Here is a 19,108-nt window from a genome sequence, read left to right as displayed (position 1 = left end):
TGTTCTCAGAGTGGGGATGGGGTGCAGTTATCTGAGATTTAAGATGGAGAACTTTGGTTGGGGTTACTCTGGGTAGGGGAGGAGTGGATAGCAAAGTGGTACCAAAGCCAAGAGTTAGAAAGTTGACAGGTTTGGAGGACAAGTTTGGTGTCCCAAACATACCACAAAGGAGGTAAGAGGAGCCAGTTTTTAAAGATTAGGGTCAAGCCCTGTCAAATCAAGAAACCAGCCTATAAGTTACACCAGCATCAAACCTCAACAGTAGGCACTTCCAAATGTAAGGTGGTACAGCCACTATGGAAAACAGTATGGAGGTTCCTCAGAAAATTAAAAATGGAATTACTATATGATTCAGCAATCCCATTCCTGGGCATATATCCAAACAAAACTGTATAATTAAAAAAAATACATGCACCCCTATGTTCACAACAGCATTATTTACAGTAGCCAAGACATAGAAACAACCTAAATGTCCATCGACAGAGGAATGGATAAAGAAGATGTGGTACACGTATACAATGGAATACTATTCAGGCATAAAAAGAGCAAAATAATACCATTTGCAGGAAAACAGATGCAACTAGAGATTATCATACTAACTGAAGTAAGTCAGAAAGAGAAAGACAAATACTATATGGTATCATATGTGGACTCTAAAATATGGTACAAATGAACCTATCTATGAAACAGAAACAGAATCACAGACATAGAGAACAGACTTGTGGTTGCCAAGGGGGAGGCAGTTGAGGGAGGGATGGATTGGGATTTGGGGGTTAGCAGATGCAAACTGTTATATACAGAATGGATAAACAACGAGGTCCTATTGTATAGCACAGAGAACTAACTACGTTCAATATCCTATGATAAACCATAATGGAAAAGAATATAAAAAAAAGAATATATATCTATGTATAATTGAATCACTTTGCTGTATAGCAGAAATTAACACATTGTAAATCAACTATACTTCAATTTAGAAAGTAAAATTAAAAAAAGAGTAAACAGTACACCGCGCCGCTCCCCCCCCCCCCCCCCCGACTATGCAGGGACACACAGACAAGACAAGTCAGGCCACATCCGTTTCTAGTCCAGGCACAGCCCAGAGCAACTGAGATCCTGATCTCTCCTTTACCACTAGGAGGTCACTCAAACTTACTTTCCCATGTGTCCAAACCACTGAGGATAGGTCAGAAAAAGACAGTCTATGCATTTTGTCTGAATGAGACAGAATTTTTCTAGTGAGGCTGTTTAAATTATTGGATCAGAAAACACCCACTGAATTGGTCTATAATATCATATCACTACCTAACACTGTGGGGACTTTTGAAGGAAATCAGATCAGTTACAGGAAAAAATAAAGAGAACATATTTTTCTCTACACATTGGAGTTTAGTTTAAGTACATTTATGACCCCACTGGATATTCGTCATCATTTCTATTTTCTAGACAAGCAAACCAAATCATCAAAGTCAGAGTTATATCCATGACACAGCAGACATTAAGGCTCTTTTCAAAGCTCAGCCCAGTGCTTTTGCTGTAGACTCTGAGGCCTATTGTCCCCATACTCTATATTTGTTACCCAGCTTGTGCCTTAGACCTCAGATGGAAACCCTGGACTCAATTTTGGGACCTAGTTAAAAGTGTAATGGGGGAGAGAGAGAAAGAGTAAATGGTGTTTCTGAGGAATTTACCACAACATACACATGAACACACACACACACACGCTCATACAGATTTGAACAGTAAATATTTTCTATTTACACATACACACATAGGCAAACATCCCAGGGTACATGTGTGCATTGCACAAAGTGGTGTCACAGCATGTAAAGAATTTACTTGGCATACCTCTTCTGTGGAACTATGGATACCTGCTGATTTTCTTAGGCTTCGAGTACTTGCTGTGCCTGTGCCCTATGGAAGAATGTCTGAAGAGGAAGGTGCTTTGTTTGCGCAATACTCTAGTCACCTGAGGTCCACCACTTCTAGGCGAAAGTGAAGTATTCTCCATTGCCTTGCCCTTAGACGGAGATCCTTAGAGAGTGGAAAAGCTCCCCGGGACGAAAGAGAATTAGGGAATATGACCTGCTTCTGAGAATCACACATGAGTAAAAACAGCTGTTAAAAGTGTGATATCTTGCCACACCATGTAGATTTACTTCTCTGAGCAACTTTCTAAGACGGTGGACATTCTTTCTAAGAATCACATGGTCCTTGTGAGCTCAGTAAGATGGCTCTCTTCATGTGGTAGGGTAATCCTTAAGACGGTTCCAGCAGCTCTTGGCCATACAAGGAAGTGAGAAACAGTGGCAACCTCACAGAAGATTGGCTAAAGGAAAGTGCTTTTATCAACCACTACTCAAAGGAGCCCATGCAGAGGGGAACAGCGGCTCTAAGTGGAGCCAATGGGAGTGACTAAGTTTCTCCTTAGTCGCTCCCATTGAAAGGGGTGACTAGAGAGGACTTCTTTCCAATGGCTTTCTTTCAGGGTAGGTTTAACCTAAGAGAGAAGAAAGTCCGTCCACATTTTCTACTTATCATCATATCGGGATAAAAAGTGAGTTTCCTCATTAAAAAAATTGACGGAGTTAGAACCTCAGAATCACCAAGTTAGAGTTTATGTCCACGCAGAGACCCTGCCTGCAGCTTGCGAGCCTTGAGAGAAGCCTTGGGGAAAGAGTGCAGCATAAGTATAAGGTGGTGAGTGGGAAATGGTTGCTCTTGTAACCTTATATTAAAATCAACAGAACAATCCTTTTCTCCTCCATTTGGAAACAAACTGGGAAACTGTTGAGTCTGAGGGCTTATTTTGACCATGGCTGGCACCTGAGAAAGAGTTTTTTTTTTTTAAACTATCACTCCCGAAACACGTAGCAATCTCCCCAGTTTCTAAGAAGCCCCAAAAGTTATGGGGGAAAAAAACCCGGCATATGAGAAAGAAGTGTTCAGTTATTATATTGGGTCTTATGTGATATCCAAGGTTTAAATAGCTATGAAATTCATCTGTGCCTCTGATCTTTGTACTTAGGTATAACCACAACTCTTCAATTACATTGAATCTCTGTTCTCTATTTGACACACACGTTTTAAAGGTGAAGTTAGTCGTGCCTGGAGACTCATATCTCAGATACATAGTTTTCAAATTTTAACTATCTAAGAACATGGCATGTTTGTGCTAAGTACAGTTGTACTTTCACTACTTTGTAGGCAGTCCAACCACTTGGTAAGTCTCCCACAGTCTCTCTCTCTCTTTCTCTCTCTCTTATTTTGTATTTAATATCTTCTGACCCAATAGATTCGTTTTATAATGACAACTTGACTTAAGAAGAACAAGGAATAAGAGCAACGGCCCTTTTGGAGTGCTTTAATCACAGAGTAAGCAAAGAATCAGAATCAAATTTGAAAGGTTTCTTTATTTCTATTTCAGAGGCTCCTTAGTAAAATAAATCTCTGACCATATTTTTTATGAAAAAGAAACTGGAAACAGCAGCTCTTTGGACTATGGTGCTTGGATTTGAGGAATGAGTGGAGTCTATGATTATATTGGCTCTTCAAACTCTAGGGATAGTAACCTTTACAGCCTGTTGCCGAAGGCAAATATTCTCTAGCAAGGTCCTTTTTAAAAAGAGAAAGAAAATTCAGCCATTTTTCATGCAAGTTTCCTTTTACTTTTCCTCCTGTAGCAATGAATTTTGTGTAGAATAGATGTGTACTTGCTCCAATCAAATGACACCTATTGATTTTTTGCTTCTCAATATTCAAGAGAGAAATTGACAGTTTTGTTCATCTTTTCTGATTACATATGGTAACAAGAATATGAAATACAGTTGTAAGGAAGAGAAGGGCAGATTTTGGAGTGAAATAGAGGCACTTTTAAGATCCATTGGAAACAGGAAGGGACACTCGGGCCCAGATAGTTAAAGTAGATGGCAAAATAGAGGGAGAGAATATGGAGAAAAATGGGGAAAGGATTTACGTTTTCCTTTACTCTTCACTCTTGGCAGCTTTAGACGCTGAAGTCTTTGATGAAAAGTAAGCTACGCAGGCAAGAGCCACTACACAGTCTATGCCTTCCTAAAAGACAGGAAATGAAGCCACCACAAAACTTGACAGGCAGGAAAGGAAAAAGAGCTGCCCCAGCGAAGAGAAGAAAGTTGACAGAAGGGAGCTTAAAGAAGATCTCTGGCCACTTTTAAGACTTCGTGGTCTTGGGAAACTGACAGACTGAACAAAGAAGCAAATACATCCTAAAGTCATGTGCTTGCTTGAGGGAAATAAAACGTCTTCAGGTGGTAAATACATTTTGCAAAATGAGATTTCTCAAGAATCTTCAGTATCTAGATGTAACTTACTCTTTTACTAAAAAGAGATGCATCACTGAAATATTCAATAAAGCAAAGTTGGAAACAATAAGTTCATTTATTTTTTTTCAGAAAAAATTGAAATTCCCTACTACTTGTATTCTAAGCATGTGGGACTCAGAAAACATTATGGTTTTGTTTCCTGTAATCTCATTTCCTCTTGTTATCTTTGTCAGCTTATGCTAGCCGCACATAATGAATGAACTGCTGTGTCCATGGTTTTATGTGCACTGTAATAGCTTCATTAGCATAAATATAATTCATGCTAGAAAGATTTTCCAGAAGTTTATCATATCGCCTATGAGGAAGTACAGGAAAAGGACCGATTCTTTGATAACTTTGTTGATTTTTTTGTGCAGTTATTTGTTCCTTTGTTGCTATTTTGATTTCTCCCTGCTTCCACTTTCTAAATTTATATATTTCCTGGAACAATTGACTATTTCATCAAGTTTTTCAAATAGATTAGCAAAGAATTGTGAGTAGTGTTCTTTTATAATTTTAATTTCCTGTGGGTCTATGGTTATATCATCTTTCTTACAATGCTGTGTATTTATGACTTTTTCTATGTTTTTCTTGATTAAAACAGTGAGACTGTGTCTATACTTTTCACTGAAACTGCTCTTATTATTTACAAATGCTATTTATTTCTAACATTATTGTTTTCTGCTTTTACATTTATGAATTCTTTTTCCCTGCTTTCTTTGGATTTATTTTATTGCTCCGTTTCTAGCTTCTTGGGTTGAAATATTAATTCATTTAATTTTATTCTTTCTTATTTATGAAATAAAGTATTTAAATTTCTGAATATTTATATCTTGGCTATGCCTTTAAAGCATCCATCTTTTATATAGAAGTTTATACACAAACAAGCACAACTTCAAATGTGAGTTTTTGAGAAATGTACTTAAAAGCCATATAAAAAGGATGTGAATATGTAAGAAAGTATGAATCATTTGAGAAGTACAGCGAAATTTCAATTAGCTATAACCAAGTAACTGGAACCATCCAATTGGATTTGTATCTTGTTTTCTACTTTTAAAGACAAATTGTCTGGGAAAAAAAAAATCACAAAAGATAATATTAAAAAATTTTAAAAATACTCAAGGGGATTGCTTGCATCAGTGCATGATTGATTCCTAATTCCCATACCTTTTTTCAGTTCTTTATAATAATCAGTCGTGTTCAGAATGATATCCTAAGGCATTGTAAAATTATCGTCAGAGATTACATTATTTTTACTATAATAGTCTTAGGAGACGTCATGAGTACATTTTTATAAGGATCCAAGTAATAGTTACAAGAATTTTGATAAAAAGAGCTTTCTGTATAATTGTTGATCATTCACAAAATAGCCCACTTTCTGAACATTTAAATGAAACATAATTTATAGTCATTATTGTATACCAATAACAGTAATAATGCCTGTATTTACTGAGCACTTACTATGTGCCAGTTTACAGTCTACCACTTTTGGTAGAATTATCTTATTTAGTCTTCACAGCAATATAAAGAGAAAGGCAGTCATGAGGAAACTGAGGAACAGAGCCAAAATCATCAAAGCCAGGACTCAATCAAACTGTCTGCCTCTTGAGCCCATGTCCTTAATTCTTTATTGCACTACTACCTACCAATGGATTGAAAAACATGAGGCCACAAAATCACAAGAGAAATTCCCTGTGTAAATGTACCATTGGCGTGGATGAGAAGGGACAGCACAACCCAGCAATATGGCAGTATAACTCTTCTCAAAGCAACTTCACCACGGTGGGTGACAGTGCCTGCCCCACCCCCACCCCAGTGCAGAGACAAAATTCCTTAAAGAAGGTCCGTGACACTTTTCCTTCCACCCCAAGGAGGAATTACGTCCACAGTTGCATTAGTATGAACACCTAGGCTCTTTCTGGCTTGTCCTTCAAGCCAGGTACAAATTTTCCCATCCAGAGGAATCTAATTTAAAGGAGCCCTCGCCTCCGTCTGGTGGCACACCCAGATGAAGTAGGTGGTTTTATTTGTCTGTGGCATCAGTACTGGGAACCAGGTGCAACCTCCCTAGCAGATCACAGGGTGCCCTCAACACAGGCCATCCTCAAAGGATGTTTTCTTTCACATCCATATGTTCTTTCCAACTTGGCGTGGGATGAGGACTCGGGTTTGCTTCTGGAGCATCCTTTGTTTTGAAAAAGCTCGTATCCATTTCCTCATTTTCCTTGGCAAAAAATAAAACAACAATAATAGTAATAACATTTGGCACTAACAGTGAGAAGCCAGAGCAAGATTAAAAGTGGCAACTAATTAAGCTACTCTACTGGATAACTGCACTCAAAAGGGACACTCTGAAAATTTGGTTAAAAATACCAATCCCTACGTAATCTCAGATTGTTCCATTTTCATATATTCATCATGATTTTACCACACTTCAGTAAAACTTAGACTAAAGACGATGATCTTATCATGACTCTTTTTCGGGATGACCTGTTAAGTTTTTGCCACAGTGCAAGCCTTTCTTTGCAGAGACCAAATGTGTGTCACTTTTATCATGCTTTCTAACTTTCCTGCCAAATGCTTCTGAGTTTCTCTTAGTTCTTGTACTTGCGTAGTCACGTTAAGGTCTTCTTTAAGGAGGAAAAATAAAGGAGCTTGAATAAAACAAACAGTTGATATTGATCTAAGCTCACTACAAAGGAAAGTAATTAAAGGGCGGATCATTACTCCTCCGATGCAATTTTTAATCACCCCCACAATAAATTGTCTACTCTGATTATCCCACTACCTTCAGAGATTTGGGCTATTGTGTTCCAGGTTTCATGCAGTATCGTTCAATTGAATGACCTCATGAATGTGAACAAGGCAGGTTTATTTGGTTCTTGTTTTAGTAAGTATTGCCTTAGTCATCAGCTGTTTTTTTGTTTTGTTTTGTTTTGTTTTGTTTTGTTTTGTTTTAAGACCCGGGACAAATACCTTCAATAATAAGAAAGCGTTTACAGAAATGTAGCTGTGTCAACAAGAAATGAATTTCCATTAACTGTTAGTCTAATTATATCTAGTATTTACTACATCGAATTCAAGGGAGAGGGAACAAAGTCTCCAAATTTAAGCTGTATCTATTGTAAACTTCGTATATTCTATATAGTAGAATAAAATGTAGTAGTTTAGGTTCTTGTTGAAAGGAAATTAATTTTATCACAGTATAACAAGTCTTTAGAGTATACTCTTCATTTAAGGAAAATAAAATAAAAATAAGTAGGAATTTTTGTTTCAGTTATGTTGATTTTCTCTTTATCTAGATATTAAGCTACTCATTATTTTGGCATAACAGCACTGGATATGGTACTACAGCATTTTGTATTTAGTATGATTTCACCTCTCATTCCTTCATGTAGAAGTCTATTCTTTCTATTTTTATCATTAAATTATTTCATTCTTAGTTTAAGTAGAGAACATGACTGTCAGCCTCTGTTACTTACTGTTTTGGGATATGTTTTGCCTCCCCAATTAGGTTATAATCCTCTCGTAGCAAGGGAGGCATAGCTTTCCCTCTTTGTATTTTTACCATCTAGTTCAGACCCCTAAACAATAGGTAAGCAAAAAATATTTATTGATAATGATATGAAATTTGTTCAGTGAATATTATAAAAAAGAAGAGAAAGAAAATACAAATGTAATATATGTAAAATAGTATTAGAAGAAAGAGGATTAATACTTGTGAAGCAAGCATGATATACAGGCACTCTATATTCATTATGAGGTAGGTATTTATTAGTTTCACTTTTCAGTGTGGAAATAGAGACTCAGTGAGGTGAGGTCAGGAACTTGGTCAGAGTCAGTTTAAGAGCTGCTGAGCCAGCTCCAGAACCTGACCTCTTCCCGTTGTGCCATGTTGCCTTCTATGAAAACATTAAAATACAACCTCTGGGCTTCCCCGGTAGCACAGTGGTTAAGAATCTGTCTGCCAGTGCCGGGGACACAGGTTCCATCCCTGGGCCGGGAAGATCCCACATGCCGTGGAGCAACTAAGCCCGTGCACCACAACAACTGAGCCCATGCGTTAGAGCTGGCGAGCCACAACTACTGAGCCCAAGTGCCACAACTATTGAAGCCCACACGCCTAGAGCCTGTGCAACAAGGGAAGCCACCGCAATGAGAAACCCATACACCACAACGAAGAGTTGCCCCTGCTCACCACAACAAAAGCCCGTGCACAGCAACGAACACCCAAATGCAGCCAATAAATAAATAAATTTATTTAAAAAAACAAAACAAAAACACAACTTCTGTTCAAAACCAGATCTTACATTTGGTCTGCAAGAACCTAAAGGTGTTTCTTGCTACCAAGGATGGCAATTTCTTTTCTTCTTCCATTGGTGATTAGAGGGAAAAGCACACGTCACCGTACTACTATAGACTATTAAAGGATAGCTTTTAAAACTGAGAGAAAACACACTTCTGATCCCCAAATCAGAAAATTTGGTTGGGAAAATAACTCAATGAGGAAAGGAAATTCCTAACAGAGAAATTGTGGCATTCTGATAAAGAAAGGATAATATTTAAAAAATTCATATCACGTTACTATTTGGGTAAAAATGAAGGGGAAAGGAGAAAGGATATACATGAATATACATAGAATATTTCTGGAAGCATCCATAAGAAATGTTGGTTGCTCCCAACATTGAATATCCTTTAAAATGCAGTAATCACAGAATGAAATCAATCTTTCTATTAGACTATGGATTCCTTTGCTAGGGCTGCCACAACAAAGTATCATAGACTGGGTAGTAAGTCAACAACAATCATTTTTTTTCCTCACAATTCTAGTGACTAGAAATCTGAAATCAATGTTTAGCAGGGTTGGTTTCTTCTGAAAACTCTCTCTTTGGCTACTAGATGGCTATCTTCTCTACGTGTCTTCACACGGTCCACCGTTTATACTTGTCTGTGTTTAAATTTCCTCTTCTTCTAAGGATACCCACTGTATTAAAGTAGTGTCCACCTTAATTACCTCCTTTTAACTTAATTACCACTTTAAGATTCCATGTCCAAATACAGTCATGTTTTACGGCACTGTAGGGTTAGAACTTCAACAAGCGAATTTTGGCAGATATAATTCCACCCATACAGATTAAGTCAGATTTCTTTTCATTTTAATGACAATACAGGTGAAAAGAAGAAAGCGAAATACCACTAATTCTTCACCATGATGGGGAGTGGTGTGTTAGAATCAACTGGAGCATTTTTCCAAAGTATAGTCTATAGTCTCATATCACCCACATGGAGATTTTGATTATTCAATATTCTCCCCATGCCCCACTGGAGAGCTACCATTTTGCATTTTAAAAAGCTAACATTTATTGAATTTATGGAATACTTACTATCTATCAGATGCTTTATGTGGATTATTTTTAATCATCATGAAAACTCTGTAAGAAAATCCCATGAGATATAAATGTTACCGTCATTTTATAGATAAGAAATCTGAAGCACAGAGAGGTTAAGTAACTAGCACAAGGTCTCAAAGCTACTAAACCAAAGAGCCAGGATTCAAAACCAGCATACCTAGCTTTAGATCCCATCCTGGTAACCATCACACCATCCTCTCATCATAATGTATCTGAATTTCAGCAAAGTATTTCTCACAATACACCATGAACGCAATGATAAAATGGAAACTAAATTACAAAAGAAAGAAGTAGGTCCATAACTTTTGAATGACTTTCCCTAAAAACATTAGTGGATTGAATATGACATGGAAACATGGTCTCCACTTTCATACCATAGGCCTTTTTGCTTGGTCCTGCTCTGGTCTATAGACTTACAGAAGAATACAAGATTGTCAAATTAACAAATGAGAGTAACTGAGAAGGTTGGAAAATATTTTTATTTTAGAATTAGGATCTGTATTTCAGTTGTATGTGGGAAACAACTGTGAGGTAATATACAAAGGTGATCATTTCTTTGAGAAGTGAGGTCCATGGACCGGGGGTCACTTAGCCCATGTGTTCTCAGAGACATTACAAAGGGAGGCCTCTAGATCTATCTTAACATTATCTTTGAGTCCTCCTGGTAGAAAGGTCATGAAGAACATGAGCACATGAAATTAGGAGGAATAGATGAGAAAGAAGCGACTTAGCCCCAAGGCAGAGAGGGATGAGGTCCACTTAACACCTCACTCATGAACCAAAGATCTTAATTCTAGGGCTTCTGAAGCTTTGAAAATTTTCCATGGTTTTTTTTTTCAATCTTGTTTATTTCTTTGTCACTCGCAGAAAGATTCCCAAACCCTTGAAAATACAAAGAGCTTATATTGATAATCTCTGCAAAGGGCAAGTAAAGGAGAGCCAATAATATGGTTTCTTGTTCCTCAAACTCTGGGGCAAGAATAATGGGAAGCTCCCAGAAATTAGAGTGACTGGCAACAGAGGTCATGTGTGAGATATGCCCACAGGCAAGAAAGGAAGGTCTGTGAACTGCCCAAGGCTGGGAAGGGACCTCAGAACATAAAAGCAGAAAAATCCTGATAGTGCTTCTAATAATTAAAATTATTCACTAAAAGGACAGGAGAGTTTTTAAGGTAATGAATTTCCTGCAGAGGATGGATAGAGTTGCAGAGGGAATTTTTGTTGAGGATAAGGGTTTGTTGTACAATAACTTCTATTATGAATTTATTGATTCCATTGTCTATGGTTCTATTATCTCTGAGGCATGGACATTAAATATAGAGAGATTAATTATTTCAAAGAATAGCTCCAAGTCCAGTTATTAATGTATTAATTATACATTAATAAAGTCTCCTGTATAATCATATAACTCTTTACAATAAGGTGTTTTTACAGACTTTACATCCAATATCATCTCCTTTAATTATTCGCTAGTCAAATCACTCCAAGCTATCTCCCACTACCAACCACTTTACTGAATTGTTATCAATAAGTGACTTCTCATTTTCTACATAAAATCAATGTTTTTTTTTTCTTATCTCACTAGATTCAAACTCTCTCCAACCCTGCCTTCCGTAATGGCACACAGTTCTGATTACATTCCTCTCTGTCTGACCATTCCTTCTTCTTCTTCTTTTTTTTAAATTTTATTTATTTATTTATTTTTATTGCCTGTGTTGGCTCTTTTTTGCTGTGCGTGGGCTTTCTTTTTAGTTGAAGCGAGTGGGGGCTACTCTTTGTTGTGGTGCGCTGGCTCCTCGTTGCCGTGGCTTCTCTTGTTGTGGAGCATGGGCTCTGGGCGCGTGGGCTTCAGTAGTTGCAGCACATGGGCTCAGTAGTTGTGGCTCAAGGGCTCTAAAGCGCAGGCTCAATAGTTGTGGCGCATGGGCTTAGTTGCTCCAAGGCATGTGGGATCTTCCTGGAGCAAGGATCGAACCCGTGTCCCCTGCATTGGCAGGCGGATTCTCAACCACTGCACCACCTAGGAAGCCCTAGCCATTCCTTCTTGATCCCCTAATGCTAGCAGGCTCTTCTTGCATCTTAAAAAGCTGAGGCTCCTTGGTGTTTTGTCCTTATTCCTGTTTATTTCTCAAGTTCCAATTTCTCTTTGAACAATCACATCTAAACCCATGGCCTCAGCCAACAGCTCCTTACTGTAGTTTCCCAAACATCTCCAGCCAAGTTACTATCCCTGACCTTCACCCCAGCTTTTCCTACTGTATACTGAGCATCCTCACTTGTACATCCCAGAGGATTTTCAGATCTGGCGTGTCTAAAATGGAATGAATCATCTGGGCTTCTAATTTTCTCCTTGCTCCTCTCAGTGTTTCCAGTGTTGTGGGATTACAGCATCATTTCCCAATTTCCAAGCCATTTACCTAGCAGTTGTTCTGGATCTTTCCCTATTTCACACTCATAATCAGTCACCAAGGGCTGTTGTTTCCTAATCATCTCTTGAACCTGTTCCCTTTCACCACCCCCTCGGTTAATTGCCAGAACGCTGATATTGACCATCTCTTGCTGGACGACTGTAATTACCTCCCACTGCAGACTTACATTGCATCAGTCCAATCTCCACATCACAGCCTAAGAGGGCTTTCAAAACCACACACGTTTTGGTGCCACTGCTTTGCCACACTTGCTCGTCGTTGCCTTCAGGATTGACAAACTTCATCACGGCATTTCAAGATGCTGGCACATTTCCACATTTGGAACTGACCACCCATCACCCCTTCCCAGACACCACGTGTGCGAGTTACATTGTGCTCTGGATAGTTCCCAATCTCATCACCCTCTGCTGCCCCTGTGTATATCCTCTCTCTCTTGACCATTTTTCTTATTCTCCCTTCTACTCAGCTCAGACATCACTTCCTTTCTGACATCTTCCTTAGCTGTTTCTTCCCCATAAAGAATTAAGACTCTCTTCCATGCGCCTGTGGAACCCTGTGCAAAGCTCTACATCTGTGCTTATTCTGTATTTTAACAGCCCACACATGGCACCTATCTCTTTCAGAGATGTAAGCTCCTTGATACCACATTTCAATTCTCTTTGTGCCCCCACAGTGAATATACAGCCTGACTTTTATGGTGGATGGCAGACATCTGTTGAATGGACAAAGTGTGTTCTGCCTAAGAAAAAAATAATCAAAATTTAAAAATGATTAGGAGACATGTATAAAAAGTGATTGATTTCCATAGCAGAGCGTTTGAGCATTCATGCAGTTCACGCATGCAAGCATGCCTAGGTCGCCTGAGATCAGTGATTTCCAAAAGTTCTAGCACTGCTCTTGCCCATGGCTCCCACCAGCACTCCAGGAAGAAAGAAACAAATGAGGCTTGGGGAGGCTCCCTGGCCTCTAATGATCACCTGGGTTATTGTTAATGCCTTTGACTGACCTCGTAGATACCCCAAACTCCACTCTCTTAGTTTTTAACAATAGACAATGAAGAGGATTAAAAAAGACACAACTTTATAAAATGAGGTGGGATGGGCACTTTGGAGATGCCCAACATAAGCAAATGGGCAGCAGAAGTTCAACCATCTAGAGAAAAAAGCACCACAGCCCAGGGCCCCCAACTGCAAGGGGAGCGCAAAACAGTTCACAAAACCAAGTCACAGATTCGGCAATACCCCAGAAGGGACACGCTGCATGTCACCTGGCAGGGCAAGAAATTCAGAGACAAAAGTGGCTTATCTCACTTAAAAGTGAGTAATTTGTGACCTTAAAGAAAACTGCCCAGCAGATCACCCCAGGAAACGACAGCAAGTTTACGCTGCAGTTGTCTGTTGCATGGTCACTGTGAACAAATACCGTCTGAAGTCAGGGCCTGTGGGACAAATCCCATGCCTATTTGTGAACAGTCTGTGAGCCCAAAGGATTTTTAATTTTAAAACTAGAGTAAAAAAATAACCAAGAAGAATAGGTAGAAGAGAGCATATGACTGCAAAGCCTAAAACATTCGCTATCTGGTCCTTCAAAGAAACACTTTCCTAGACCTTATATTCCACTCACATCCAGAGTAGTTTATAGAATGGCACACACTGGGATGAGGTTTTTGAAAGTTATGCTCTTATTACATCATTATGGCCACCTTGGGTTTCTCCATGTAGAAGGTTAAAAAGGAGACTTTTTCTTGCCTCTACAGATCGCCATTTCCAGACACCTCTGTGTTCAAGTGGGGGAAAGCAGAACACAGGAAGGGAGGTGATCTGGTTTCCAGTGACAACATCAGGACACATCATGGATCTCAGGCAGCTCATTTAACATTGCCTCGTTTTAATTTCCTTATCTGCAAAATGAGGATGATGCCTGCTTTACTGTCTTTGCGGGTGTGAGGATATGGTAAGATAATAGATCTAGCATGCTTTGCAAAGTTGAAAGGAAGATATAAATCAAGATATTATTATAGATGATGACATCATCAACCCTTAATTATGGCTACTTCGGGGGAGGATGAAAGATGGATAAATTAAGTCATAGTTATTAGTGGAAATTTTTACTCATTTATTCTTTTATCTCTTTCGTCATTAAATCTCTAACAAAAGTAACAAGTGTCAGGACTGATTGAGTTTAAAGTTTTTTGTCCGTTCAATAAGTTTGTGAATTTGTTGACTGTGGACTACATGCCCAGTACCTTTGGGAGGAGAGAAAATAAGTCATCAATGGCCAAAAGACTTCATTAGAATTAGAGGGGAAAGGAAGCCAGAAACCTGGAAAATTAAATAACAAAAGAAAGAAACAAAATCACTTTTATTATCAAAACCTATCACTTGAAAACTGGTTAGAATTATTTCCATTCAGGACCTAACTCAAGGTTAACCTGCCCAGCAGTGCTACAAACTCAAATAAGTCTGACTTATTCTCTTCTGTATCAGAGACAATGCTATTTTCACTAGACCTGGGCCTTTTCTTTATCATGAGCACACAGAAAGACTGCATTTTTCAACATCCTTGGTAGTTACGTTGGGACATGTGACTAATTCTGGCCAATGAGCTTAAGCATAAGGAACAGGAGTCACTTCTAAACCAAAGGATTAAAAAGCTGTGAGTTTTCCAAGGACTCTCTTTTTCCCTGGTCTGGAAAGTTCGTACAAGCTCCATATCAAGATGGCAGAGCCACAAAATGGAAACTGCCTCCATTTGTGAGCCATTATTTGAAGGCACCTGTCCTGGTGAGATGGAAGCAAACATCCTTTTGTATGAAGATTTTTTTTTTTTTTGCAATAAGCCACTGAGATTTCAATATTTGTTTGTTAATGCAGAGTTACATAGTCTAGTCTCACTAAGACATTTTCCCTTCAAGCTTGGTATCATAGTCCATGTTATTCTTCATTGAAATATACAATTCTATATTTTATTTTATTTTATTTTATTTTATTTTTACAATTCTATATTTTAGACAACTCATTGTCATTACTGAGGCTTTAGAAAGGTTCACTATTCCATGTTTGTCTTTCTGTATGCCTTGTATATCTGTCTACGCTCTTATTCCTGACACTAGACCCAATAAATCATAATTGTTTGTGGGTTAGAGCATTTTTTTTTAAACATCTTTATTGGATTATAATTGCTTTACAATGCTGTGTTACTTTCTGCTGTACAACAAAGTAAATCAGTTATATGTATCCCCATATCCCTTCCCTCTTGAGCCTCCCTCTCACCCTCCCCATCCCACCCACCTAGGTCATCACAAACCACTGAGCTGATCTCCCCATGCTATACAGCAGCTTCCCACTAGCTAGCTATTTTACACATGGTGGTGTACATCTGTCAATGCTACTCTAGCAATTCATCCCAGCCTCCTCTTCCCCCCCAGAACATGTTTAATGGCTGCATGTATACACACATACATATATATATACACATACACACATATGTATATATATAAATGACTCCTGTCTCACATATAGTTATATAAATACAAATATATAAATTTAAATATATATATTTATAACAACTCTTGTCTTCAAGCTTTAGTTGTTCCCTCTGCCTAAAATGTACTTTCCCTAGATATGTCTTTGGCTGACTCCCTCATCTCCTTTACTTCCTTGCTTAAGTTTCTTCTCATTGAGGCCTGCTTTGACTTCCCCTGCTTATACTACAGCCTGCACCTCCACACACACACACACACACACACACACACACATAAAATACAAATCCCTTGCATCCTACAACAACCATGTATATGAGCCTGGAAGTGGGTCCTCCCTCAGTTGAACCTTCAGATGACTGACGCCTCGGCCAACATCTCAACAGGAGCCTTGTGAGAGACCTGGAGCCAGAGGACCCAGCAAAGGAAGGTCCAGATTCCTAACTCATGGAAATAAAAATTTGTTGTTTTAAGTCACCAAGTTTGGGGCTCATTTGTTACATAGCTATTGATTGATACACTCTGCAAGATTTTGGCTGCAAGGAGGAAGCGTTGGCAGTTGACTACTTATTTCCTCTACCTCTACCCCCACTTTTCTCACTCCCTCTTGGAAGAGAGGGTGTGGGATTTCCACCTCCTCTTCCTGAGCACTCAGAATCCCTTTTATTGTCAATACTTTTCTTTCCTTAGGGCAGTGAGCCCCACCATCAAGCTATTACAGGTAGGAAGAAAAGTTTCCCTACATTATGGCAGAAAATGAAAGTTCTTTTTCTTAAATTGAGATATAATTGACATATAACATTATATTAGTTTCAGGTGTACAACATAATGATTCCATAATTGTATATATCACTAAATGATCGCCACAGTAAGTTTCATTCACATCTATCACTGCAAATAGTTACCAATTTTTTTTTCTTGTGATAAGAACTTTCAAGATCTACTCTCTTAGCAAATATTCAATACAGTGTTATTAACTATAGTCACCATGCTGTACATTACATCCCTAGGAGTATTTATTTTACAACTGGAAGATTGTACCTTTTATATGGTTCTTGCTAGACGGGCAAGACACCAGGAACCAGGGAGTGCTGAGGGGAGTGGGGAAGGAAAATTAAAGATCCTTAAGGTTACATATGGGCCCACAGCAGTGAAAGCACCAAGTCTTAACCACTCGACCACCAGGGAATTCCCAGTAATATATTTATTCTACCAGAATAATAACTGGTTTGCTCAAGATAACTTAGAGTATTTATCTGCTCATGAATATACTCTGAAGTAAGAATATAGTGCTGGCCATAGAGCAAACATGAGTCAAATTTTCTGACTCAGAAAACTATTCATTCTTTATTTCTGTAATTATTTATTAATTTCTTCTGTGTGCCAAGCAATAGGTTAGGCACTGTGGACATAAGTCTGTGTGAGTCTGCAGATAACTGAGACCCCATCTATTCTCTCAAATCACTTATAATCTAGTGGTAGAAACAGATGAGTATCCAGACAGTTACATTTTAATGTGACATGATATGACCAGAGATGGATAGCACATAGTAGCCTGTCTATTCCAGTCCTAGAGTCTAGGAAGACTTCCTCAAGGAGGGGATGTCTGAGCCCAGCCCTGAGGGACTATGGGAACCAGTTCAATAAAGCTGTGAGGAGAGCATGCCAGGCCAAGAGGAAAACACATGCCAAGTCTGGGAGGTTAGAGAATATGTGGCAAGCTTAGAGGCATGTGAGCAACTCAGCAAATTAAGATGATGTGAAGAGTTGGAAAGCACTGAGAAATGAGCTAGAAAATTCTGGGTGATTTTCAAGAGGAAACTCACACACTATGAGAAAAATTTTAAACCCTGTTCTGAATAATATGAAAGTCATAGGAGGGTTTTAAATAGCTTAAGTCAAATGTAATTGTGAATACATAAATGTGAATGGAAAACTCAAACCTGAAGAAACTAAACATATGAGAATATTTTCATCGTAGTGGATGGGGGAGATGAGGATGTTTTGAAACAAGATCTCAAAGACCAAACCAAAAGGAGAACTGGTGGATTTGGTTACAACAAAATTAAAGATTTCTGCTCAAGGAGGGAGTCTACAGGCAAAGTTAATGGGGAGATAGAGATATCTGAAAAGGAGGGAGGGGATTATATGTAGAGTATATAAGGAGCTCCTGAAAATTAGCAAGAGAAATGCAAAGTATCCCATAGAAAAATGGGAAGAGGATAAAAACAAGCAGTGCAGATAAAGGAATGCTGACTGGCTTCACCTCACTAATAACTGTAGGACCGTATGTTAAAAGGACTGTGAGATACCCCTCCTCACAATCAGATGGACACAACTGAGAAAGTTGAATTCGGTTATAGGTAAGGAAGAGAATGAAACTTCTCAGCCGCTGATGGTGAGACTGTGGGTTGGCGCTGCCATTTTGCATAGCACTCTGTTAGAACCCTGTGGGGTTAAACAGGCTAACACCAATGCAGATACAGCAGGGGAGTCCTACCTCTCGTATATACATCCCAGAGAATTCTGTGTAAGTCCACAGGAGACGCAGATGAGAGTGATTGCTGCAATATAGGGTGGTTTGTGGCAGCAAAGCGTTGCAAGTAACCTTGATGTCTGTCACGAAGTGTCCATGTGCTTATCCGTGGTATTTGCTGATGATGGAATATGGAGCAATGAGAAGAAATTAACTAAATGGATGTCACCGTGGAAGATCACAACAAGAAAGTAGTGAGCGAAATAGGTATGAAACAGAATGGGGTGTATAGCACAACTCCATTCATTTCCACTTAAAAACTCCATTGGTATACATTCAGCATCACGTTTTCAAGGATGCATGTTTATTTAAAGAAGGAAAGTAGATTGGGAGACAGACATATATAAAATATAATTAAATATTGCTATCAATGGGTATGGAAGAGAATGGGAGGGAGGATAAAGGAGAAAAACAATAATAAATACTGAAACTTAAAAATAACACCAACCTGAACTGGATTGAATAGTACCCCTCCAAATTCACGTCTTTCCCGGAACCTCAGTATGTGAGTGTATTTGGAAATAGGATCATGGCTGATGAAATTAGTTAAGATGAGGTCATACCGAAGAATGTTGGGCCCTTAATCCAATATGACTGATGTTCTTATAAGTAAAGAAGGGACACAGAGAGACACAGAGGGAAGATAATGTGAATACACACAGAGGGATTGGAACAATGCCTCTATAGACAAGAAATGCCAAGAATTGCCAGTCACTACCAGAAGCTAGGAAGAGACAGAAGCGTTTTCACCCAGAGCCTTTAGAAAGAATATGGCCCTGCTAACATCTTGTTTTCGGATTTCTGGTCTCCAGAATTGTGAGACAATACATTTCTGCTGTCACCAAATTTGTAGTACTTAGTTGTGGCAGCCCTAGCAAATTAATAAAAAAACAAAACAAGGTCCTGCC

Source organism: Hippopotamus amphibius, chromosome 14 (genome assembly GCF_030028045.1).
Source record: "Hippopotamus amphibius kiboko isolate mHipAmp2 chromosome 14, mHipAmp2.hap2, whole genome shotgun sequence".
In the NCBI taxonomy this organism is placed as follows: domain Eukaryota; kingdom Metazoa; phylum Chordata; class Mammalia; order Artiodactyla; family Hippopotamidae; genus Hippopotamus; species Hippopotamus amphibius.
This window is presented reverse-complemented; position numbering follows the sequence as displayed.